General features: G+C 46.3%; 1 protein-coding gene across 1 annotated transcript in view; it reads left to right on the top strand.

The window, feature by feature from the left end:
- The first annotated feature begins 411 nt into the window (after positions 1–411).
- Positions 412–8,422, top strand: part of ASCC1 (activating signal cointegrator 1 complex subunit 1) — a 122,792-nt gene continuing 114,781 nt past the window's right edge. The window contains exon 1 of the mRNA XM_090057017.1: positions 412–584. The gene's annotated coding sequence lies outside the window, so the exon portion shown is untranslated. The remainder of the gene's footprint in view (positions 585–8,422) is intronic.

The raw sequence follows: 8,422 nt of genomic DNA, 5'->3' as shown, positions 1-8,422 counted from the left end.
ACTGTTACCTGGGAAGGTGTCTTTGTTGTTCATTCATTCCCATTCAGACCTCACTTGACTATTGTTCATGTTCTGGTCCTAAAAATAAAATCTGCTGCCAGTTCTCTCTGTCCCCACTTCCTTGCTTTCCCTATACTGCAGAAAAGACTGATTAGATGTCACCATTGTTGTTGGAGTTATTTTTAGCTTGTGGTAGTGTCCAAAGAGGTCAGACACCCTCCAAACATAGAGAACAGTTGCTGAAAAGAATGGTGATAGGTGCTTTAGATGCTGATAGTACAGGGAAACATTTTTAATTACCTGGCATTTAAAGTGTTCCAATTGACGTACATTTTCCAGCCACGTGGACAGGGGTGATTTAACTAAAAGCGAATTTTGAAAGCCATTCTCAAGATAAGCTCACTTAGGTAACTGTTAGAGAGGCTTTCAGAAACCATATTAGAAAAACCCTACCCTGCTCTCACCAGAGCAAAAACCATGTTTGCTGATGTTCATTTCAAAATGGTTTCCAGATGGGCTTTTTCCTTTAAATTGTGGAGCACCTTAACCTGAATTTTGGCTGTTCCTCTCCAAAGCACATTGCAGTAAGTACGGGACCTCCCCTTGTTGTGCCGTCTGTTCAGGCTGTGGTGGCATGGTGGATGGAGCAATCTTATGTTTTATTTGGTTTTAACTAACTCAACAACAGCATGAGCTTTATGTTTAAAAACAGCAGTAACTGAAAGGACAGGAGTCAGAACCCCTAGTTCTGGCATAGTCCTTTCCTCATAGGGGAAAATTTCCTATAGGTTCTCAGGATTCTCCCCTCTGCATTCCCTGAATCTCCTCTTTCTCCTTTCACAGGAGCTCTTTATCCAGAGAGGGATGGATAGATAAACAGTGCACATTTCAAAGCTTTCAGAACCATTCCTTTCTTTGCTTACAGTGAGTTGTCAGAGAGCAAGGCAGTGAAGTATTCCCTTTTTAGTCATTTTGCATCCTAGACTGTGCAATGGGTAAGCCCCTGCAAGCCTGAGGGGGTTAGCTGGGATTAGTTTTTTGCATTAGTCCAGAGCTGAGAAATGTTCCAGTTTGATTTTTGTCTTCCTGATTTGCTCCAGAGCCCTGACACATCCCTTTTGGGATTACAGAACTAGAAGGGATAGGTTTTGAGTCTAGTTCTCCACTTTCACAGGCAGCCACTCCTCAAGAATCCCCAAAGGCATTGCTGACAGAATGCTTTAAAAAACCCAAAAGAAAAGAAAACCATCTAAATATGTTCAGCATATCTAACTGGGGCCAAGCCTGCTCCTGGGAAAATTCTCAAGTGCAGCCAAATTCTATTAGGAGGGCAAGAAAAGGAAGGAAAAAATGCATGTGTGAAATAGGTGGAGCTTAATAGGAAAAGATGTGTGTTGCTGCTGACAAAGTAATCTCTATGGCTGCATCAGTAAAGAATGTGAAAAAACTTGCGTCCATATCTGACATAGATCTGACGGGCGGGGGAAGCCATTGGAGAGACTGGTGTATGAGTGAAACTGTCCTTTCACATCTCTTCTGCAAGGGTGGTTGCTGATGGGACTCTTCCAATAGAACCAAACTGGCAAGACTTTCAAGTGTAGACCAGCTTAGAAGAGTAAGGAATACAGACTAGGGGTGGCATTTGAGTTTTCTTAGCTGTTTCTGTTTGGTTCCTTATCCCTTGAAAATCAAAAGGTGTCTAAAAGGAAACACTCACAGACACAGGTCAGCAACATATGACCTGGGTCTGGATCCAGGGGGCTTCAGAGTTATATAATGCTTAGGGTCAGAAGGGACCTAAACAGATCATCAGGTCTGGCCCCCTGCCCTGGGCAGGAACGAATGCTGGGGTCATATCACCCCAGCCAAATATCTGTCCAGCCTCCTCTTGAAGACCCCTGGGGTAGGAGAGAGCACCACCTCACTTGGGAGCCCATTCCAGAGCTTGGCAGCCCTAACTGTAAAGTAGTTTCCTGATGTCCAGCCTGAACCTTAGTGCTTCAGGTAGTGCTAACACAGGGGGTGGGGGGCAAGTGGGGTAGGGCCTTCACCTACACCCACACCAGGACCAGGTGGTGAAGGGTTGTGTCAGGGCCGGACAGCAAAAAGCTGCAGGCAAGGCAGTGGGGTTAAGTGGTGGTAGCAGTGGTGGCCAGGTTAGAATACCGGCCTTCCTTGGCTCCAGGTTGAGTTGTTCTGGTCTGAGGCTCTGAAACATTGCCAACCACTGCTCTGAGAGATGGAGTGTTCCTCAGCAGTACGGTCTAGGACTGAAGGGTTTAGTGGACGTATTTGAACAGATCGAAGCTGGACAGAACTCCATACAGGCCTCAGTTCCTCCAGACACACCAGACTTCAGGGGCAGTCTCATCAGGAATATAATAGTGACAGGCTGTTTTTAACACTGTTCCAATAACACGTGGCTAATGAAAAATCTGAGACTCTGGAACTGAAAAGATGAGCCCACTGCAAAGACTCAGAATAGATGCTGAGCCCCAAAGTGGTTCCTGAATTCCTAAGGCGAGTTTAGAAAGTAAATTTCCAAATGCTGGCTTGTTGGCCTTGAACCCTTTCACTGCAACCCTAGCCAGGGAATAGCTCATGTTTCAGAGCCCAAATAGTAAAAATATTCAGTCCTATGCTTGGCTTAGCAGGAAGATTCCACATATCTCAAGAGCAGATCCTGGCCTCTCCAGTTTAGCCCGGTCCTCTTTTCAGCATTGGTGAATGTCTGTTATTACTACTGGCCAATCGTATGTTTCCATATAATTTGTCCTTACCCACAGCAGCACAAAAACAGCCCTGTATGTGGCTGCTTATTTTTCAAGCATGGAGCTAAATAAAACCTTTTCAATGAAAGAGCCACTGACTCCTCCCAGAAAAGCTGTAAAAACATGCTGTTCAGAAGCCATTCTCTCTCTCTAACCTCTAAATCTCATTCCCCCATTTCTTTTTGTTGTCTTTTTTTTCAAATGTGAGAAGAACATTTTATTTTAACTAGGATTTGGTGTCAGAGTGTTCCTGTGCTCCTAGGGCTCATCTTCTGAAGTCAGAATCCTCTTTGTGTCATTGTAGAATAATTTTCACGGCAACCAAGCCTGACTGGGAGTTCTTTGGGTCAGGAGCTATCTTTTACCTTGTGTTTGTGCTAGGCCCAATAGTAATGAGGGCTATGAATGCCAGTACCAAACAGTATGAGATTATCCTCTGACTGGGCACCAGCTAGAGAAAATGCTCTAGGAACAGACAGACTCCTACAGACCCCTAATGCAGAACATTACAACAGTGTGTGCCTCCAGAGGAGGTTTTCACTGCATTGGGAAGGTATCAGTTGGTACTACAGCCAGCTTCTCCCAAGGGTGTCACTAGAAGAAAGCAAGCTGGAGTTGTAGCCATACTTTTGTGAGAGCAGTTCCCTGGGGATTGGCTTGCTTCGCCTTGCCCCCCTCCTCATCTGTCTCTATTCACTTTTGCCTGGCAGAGGAGAATTGAATTTTTGCATAGCTTGTTTTTCTGTCATGTCTCCTTCAGAAGAACTTTTGCTTGTCAGGAGTCTGCAGTCCCAGGGGTGATTCTGGCCCTGGTTTCGGTAAATGTCCTTGCAAAAGAACAGGGCAGAGATGGCTAGTTTGACACACAAGTAGGATTATTTCAAACCGAAAAGTGTTTGTTTTTTCAGTTTTCCATGATGTCTTGGTGTTCTTTAGAAAGTTTGTTTAGCAAAAGAAATAGTGTTTGCTGCATGTTTTAGGCTGCCAGGAATTGGCATGTCTTTCCCATTCCATGCCAAACCTCCTAAGGGAAGATTATGCTCAGGCAGTTTTTATGATGTGAAATCCTATGGTTTCTTGAGGAAGTCCAAAAATGGATCAAAATGTCCAGGTCTGTTCACCTTTCCCCTTTTTGGCCCAGAAGATCTCCAGAATTTAACCCCTCAAGGAAAATGTGGACAGGTTGAGCAAGCCAATCTATGGTGCCCAACAGATCTGCACTCAGCTAACAATGAGATGGAGGTAACCTGCATCTTCTCCTCTATCTTCCTCCAGAAGAGGCTAAGCAAGTGGTTATGGTGGTTATAAAATCACTTGAATTACCAGTGATTTCCAGGTAATTCACATGCTATAGAGATCTGTCCCAGCATTCACCAACTTGCCTCCTGGCCTGGTTTATGTAAATGAGACATGGATTGGACAGGAGGTGCCCCTGTATACAGGGGTCATGTAGAGTAAGGTGCCCAATAAAAAGACCTGACTGCTCTTTTACCTTGAGATATGTTTTGCTGTTGCAGTCACTGGGGCACGTATGAGCCCTGTGTTTCATGCTTGCTTGCTTTTGTCCTTCTTCCCATCCTCCATACCCCAAGTGTTAGTCCTAATGAGGGCGATACTGAGTGGAGAATCTGAAAGGAAAGATTCATCCTTAAAACAAGCTTAAAGCTGCATGAGGCCTATGTTTCAATTTCTCTTCTTGAGACACTGAAGAGATGAAGCCAGAGTTCAAGGGTTTTAATTCAGCAGCTGCAACATCTGCACTGACAGACATGCACCTGCCTGCTGTAACTTGTGGTGCTTTACAGGAAGTGCCATGAGTTACAGAAATTCCCCTGACCCAAAAGACATTTGCTGCTGGGTCTGCAGTTTGGAGTGGCTGTGTGTCTGCAGCCTCTCTCCCCTGGGAGGAGGAGGAAGAAGCTTGGTCTGGGGTTTACCCAGCCTGCGCTGGAGGGTGGAGTGAGTGTATTGTCATGGTTGTCATGTGACTGGGCACTTTTAAAGTGCTCTGAAGCTGTGTTCTTATGTCAGGGCACAGCTATAGAATACTTCAGGAGGCCAGTTGCATGACAAAACATCACTTCTGTCAGTGCCCCTGGAGGCCCCATTCTTTCCATACAATCTTCCACTCTGACAAACTGTCCCACACCAGTTTGCAGTTGTCTTGTAGACTTAGTATCTCATAATTCTTACCTCAACCTGGCATCTTTAGGGGAAGCCCCAACTCTGACATCTTGAAAGAACCTTTCTATACTTCCAGTCCATTTGGACGTATGGCATCTCTCCATGCTCTTCCCCACAAAGGCATCTTTCTCAATCCCAACAGAGACACTGACAAGGCAGCGTGAGGTTCTCCTCCTGTCCCTTAGTCCCTTCATTGTGTACTCTTATCTCTTGTTGTACCCCTGAATAATCAATGTGCTTTTCTCAAATGTTGCTTGAGGTACACATTCCTGAGTTTCTCACGAATGCATCTCTGCTGCTTGCACAATAATTCCATTAAATATCTTTTGTATCGTCCCTATGTAATCTGCGACTTCAGGTTATAAGAACTGTTCGTAAAAACTTCAGACTGTCCCTGCCAAACTGAGACTGCTAGCCACCATGCAGCTGTAAAGGAAGTAAATGTTAGGACTGAGGAATCTAGCTGCTAATCAATACCAATGCAGTTGGGTTTCTGGGGTGCCAGCCCATCAGGGTAAGCATGGCAGAAGGCATCATGAGGATGACTACAATGTTTCCAAAGTACCAATGTTGTATTTGGAGAGTCAGAAAAGCTTTTTGACCTCTGAACTAGTGCTTTCTCTCATGCTTTTGTTGTGTAAGGCATAATGGAAAATATTTGCACCCTCAGTTCCTACCAGTCATTTGTACTCTAAACAGTCACTAAGCAATTTGCTGTTCCTAATATTTTGCAGTCCTATGTAATCTTCTGTTTTGCTTCTCTGATCAAGCCATTCCTGCTCTGGCCCATATGAACCCTCCAGAAACTCAACAAAATTAATTTAAAAAAAATAGAATGAAACGTCTTTTGTTTCACATCTCCTTTATCTGCTCTATCAGCAGATTCTGAAAAGAACAAAATCCAGACTCATTGGCTGTGTGCTCTAAAGCAGACACAGTGTCATGTGCCCGGGATTTTAAATTAGATGGCTTTACACAGACCAGTCACAGGCAGGCCTCAGTATAATATGAAAAACACATACTGATCTAGATCCTCAAAGGTATTTGAAATCAGTGGGAGTTGGGTGTTTACCTTTTGAGGAGCTGGGCTTCTGTAGCCATTTGCCATTTAAGCCTTGTTTTGTTAAGCTTTCTGAAGCTTCCAGGCTCCACTGTCATGTCAGTGCTTGTCTAATTGAACCCACCTAATACTTCAGTTGAACCAAATGAGGACCAATATAAAGACTATTAGGAAGTTATGTTGTGTTGCTCAGATGGGTTCCAAACTTGTCAGCTTCCAAGCTTGTCATCAGTAGTGCGCTCCATCATTTGGCCTCTGGAAGATCATGTTTATGCTCAGAATACATGAACATGTGGCCTCTTAGAACTGCCTGCCAGGCTGTGAGTTCGTCCCCTTGGCTAGGGACAGACATTACACACAAACCGGTTTAAGTAATCAAAAACTGGTTTAAACCTGTACCAGTACAGGTATTGTATGTATGTAGGTATTGTATTGTAGGTATGTATTCAGTACATATAAACCAACTTCAGAATGGCTGAAACCGGTCTGAGATAAGCCTGGTTGAATGTAGCAGCAGACTGAAATGATTGAGTTCAAGCTGGTTTATGCAATGTCTGTCCCAGGCCCCTTCCTGGCTAAGTTAAACCAGAGTCCCCCAGCATCTCAGCATACTCACTGGGATAGGCTCTCTGTTCCAGCACAGCAGGGCTGGCCCTGCCCCTCTGTTCGCCAGCCAGAGCAGGGACAAGCAGGGACAAGGATCTGGCTAGATGCTGGCTTGGAAGGGAGCAAGGAAGAAGTTTTATTTCTCCCCTTCTTCCCCTGTCCCACCAGCATGGACCTGCACTTCTCCATGCTGGCTGCTCCAGCAGCGAGGGCATAGCCAGCCCCAGCAGTAGCTTTGGCTGAACTGGCCAGAGAGTGACTGTGATGGAGGCAGCAGCCCTTGTCAGAGGTTCCTGGAGCATGAGTCCCTTCCTGGCGGGGGTGGGTGCACTGGAGAGCACGGAAAGCTGCTGCAGACCATGACAGCAGCAGCTTGGAGGGCTCTGGCCCCCTCCAAGCCCCAGTGCTGCCACGCACAGTCCACCACAGCTCTGCCCACCCCACAGCATGGCCCCCTGCAGGGAAGAGACTTGTGCTCCCCAACGCCATGACAGGAGCTGCTGCCCCCATCAAGAGCCCTGCCCCCTCACCACTGCAGGCAGCCAGGGAGGGGCAGGGGCACAGCCAGAGGCCAGCTGGCAAGGCCTCTTAGGTGGGGGGCAAGAAGGGGGTTATTCCCCCCACTCCCTGGCATCCAGTGGAGGGAGCAGGAGGGGGCTTATTCCACTGCTTTCCCCTAGCAGGGAGTGAGCCGTGGCGACGGCAGTCATGGTAGGCAGACCAGGCTGCAGTCCGCCAGGGATAGTGGGGGTAGAGGGGGGGAATAACCCCCCACCCCTGTGCCCCGTCTGCCTTGGGGGCCGTGCCAGCCAGTGTTTGGCCATGCCTGGCCCTCACAGCAGTGAAGGAGGAGCACCCGGCAGACCTGGCTTGGGTCCTTGCTGGTGGGACAAGAAGGAGGGAATTAAACCCCTCCCTGGCCATTTCAGCCAAGGCTACTGCCCAGACTGGCCACCACCCCCAGCACAGCTTCCCTGAAGCCGAGGACACATGCTAGCGCCCCCCGGTCCCTGGCCTGAGCAACTGCAGGCACGTGCCTGCATTTCCTCAGTCCACAGGGAATTAGTGCAGTTGCAAATTGGTTAATCATAGTTAGGTTAGACTAACCTGCAAAGATTGAATTAATTCAGGCTCCGGCTTGTTGAATGTCTGTCCCTAACCCTTACGACCTATATCTAGTGTAACAGAGACAAAAGGAAGTTCATTCCTATGCACCCAGAAGAAGGAAATTGGGTTAGCATCTCTTGTGAACGCTCTTGAATTCTTACAAGAATAGTAGCTGTGTGGTTTGCCTAATCACTGCTGACAGAAGCTAAAATCATCTATTAATTGACATCCATGGTAAGCCATGCTTTAGAATAATTAGGCTTCATCCATGTGCTGACCATGTCATCACTGTCAGAACTCTCTGAGCAGGAATCATACATAATTTATGTATGACTGAGCCTGAACCAAACAGCCTATAAGAATTCTTCTTTAGTTATCTGATTGCTGCAATGGGCAGAACCAAATCTGAACTCCACCTTGCTTTGGGAACACTTGGGTTGAAACCTGACTGGGCTGTGGTGCTCAGTCCCATCTGTACTTAACTGTCAATCCTGTTAACTAGAAAGATGCCAGAAAAATGTTAACCTTTAGCCCAAACAAAGCCTCAGTTCTGAGAGCTTTGATATTAAGTTATATCAAAAGAATAAGATTTTAACATGACAGAAAAGGAAGAGAAAGACCAAGTTTATTCTTATCCCAGGCAGATATAAGGTCTTTTATCTAACTGTGAAAAGCGGTATTGACAGAAAGCAAA

This window comes from Crocodylus siamensis, chromosome 7, assembly GCF_052110815.1.
Source record: "Crocodylus siamensis isolate JL-2025a chromosome 7, ASM5211081v1, whole genome shotgun sequence".
Lineage (NCBI taxonomy): Eukaryota > Metazoa > Chordata > Crocodylia > Crocodylidae > Crocodylus > Crocodylus siamensis.
This window is presented reverse-complemented; position numbering and strand designations above follow the sequence as displayed.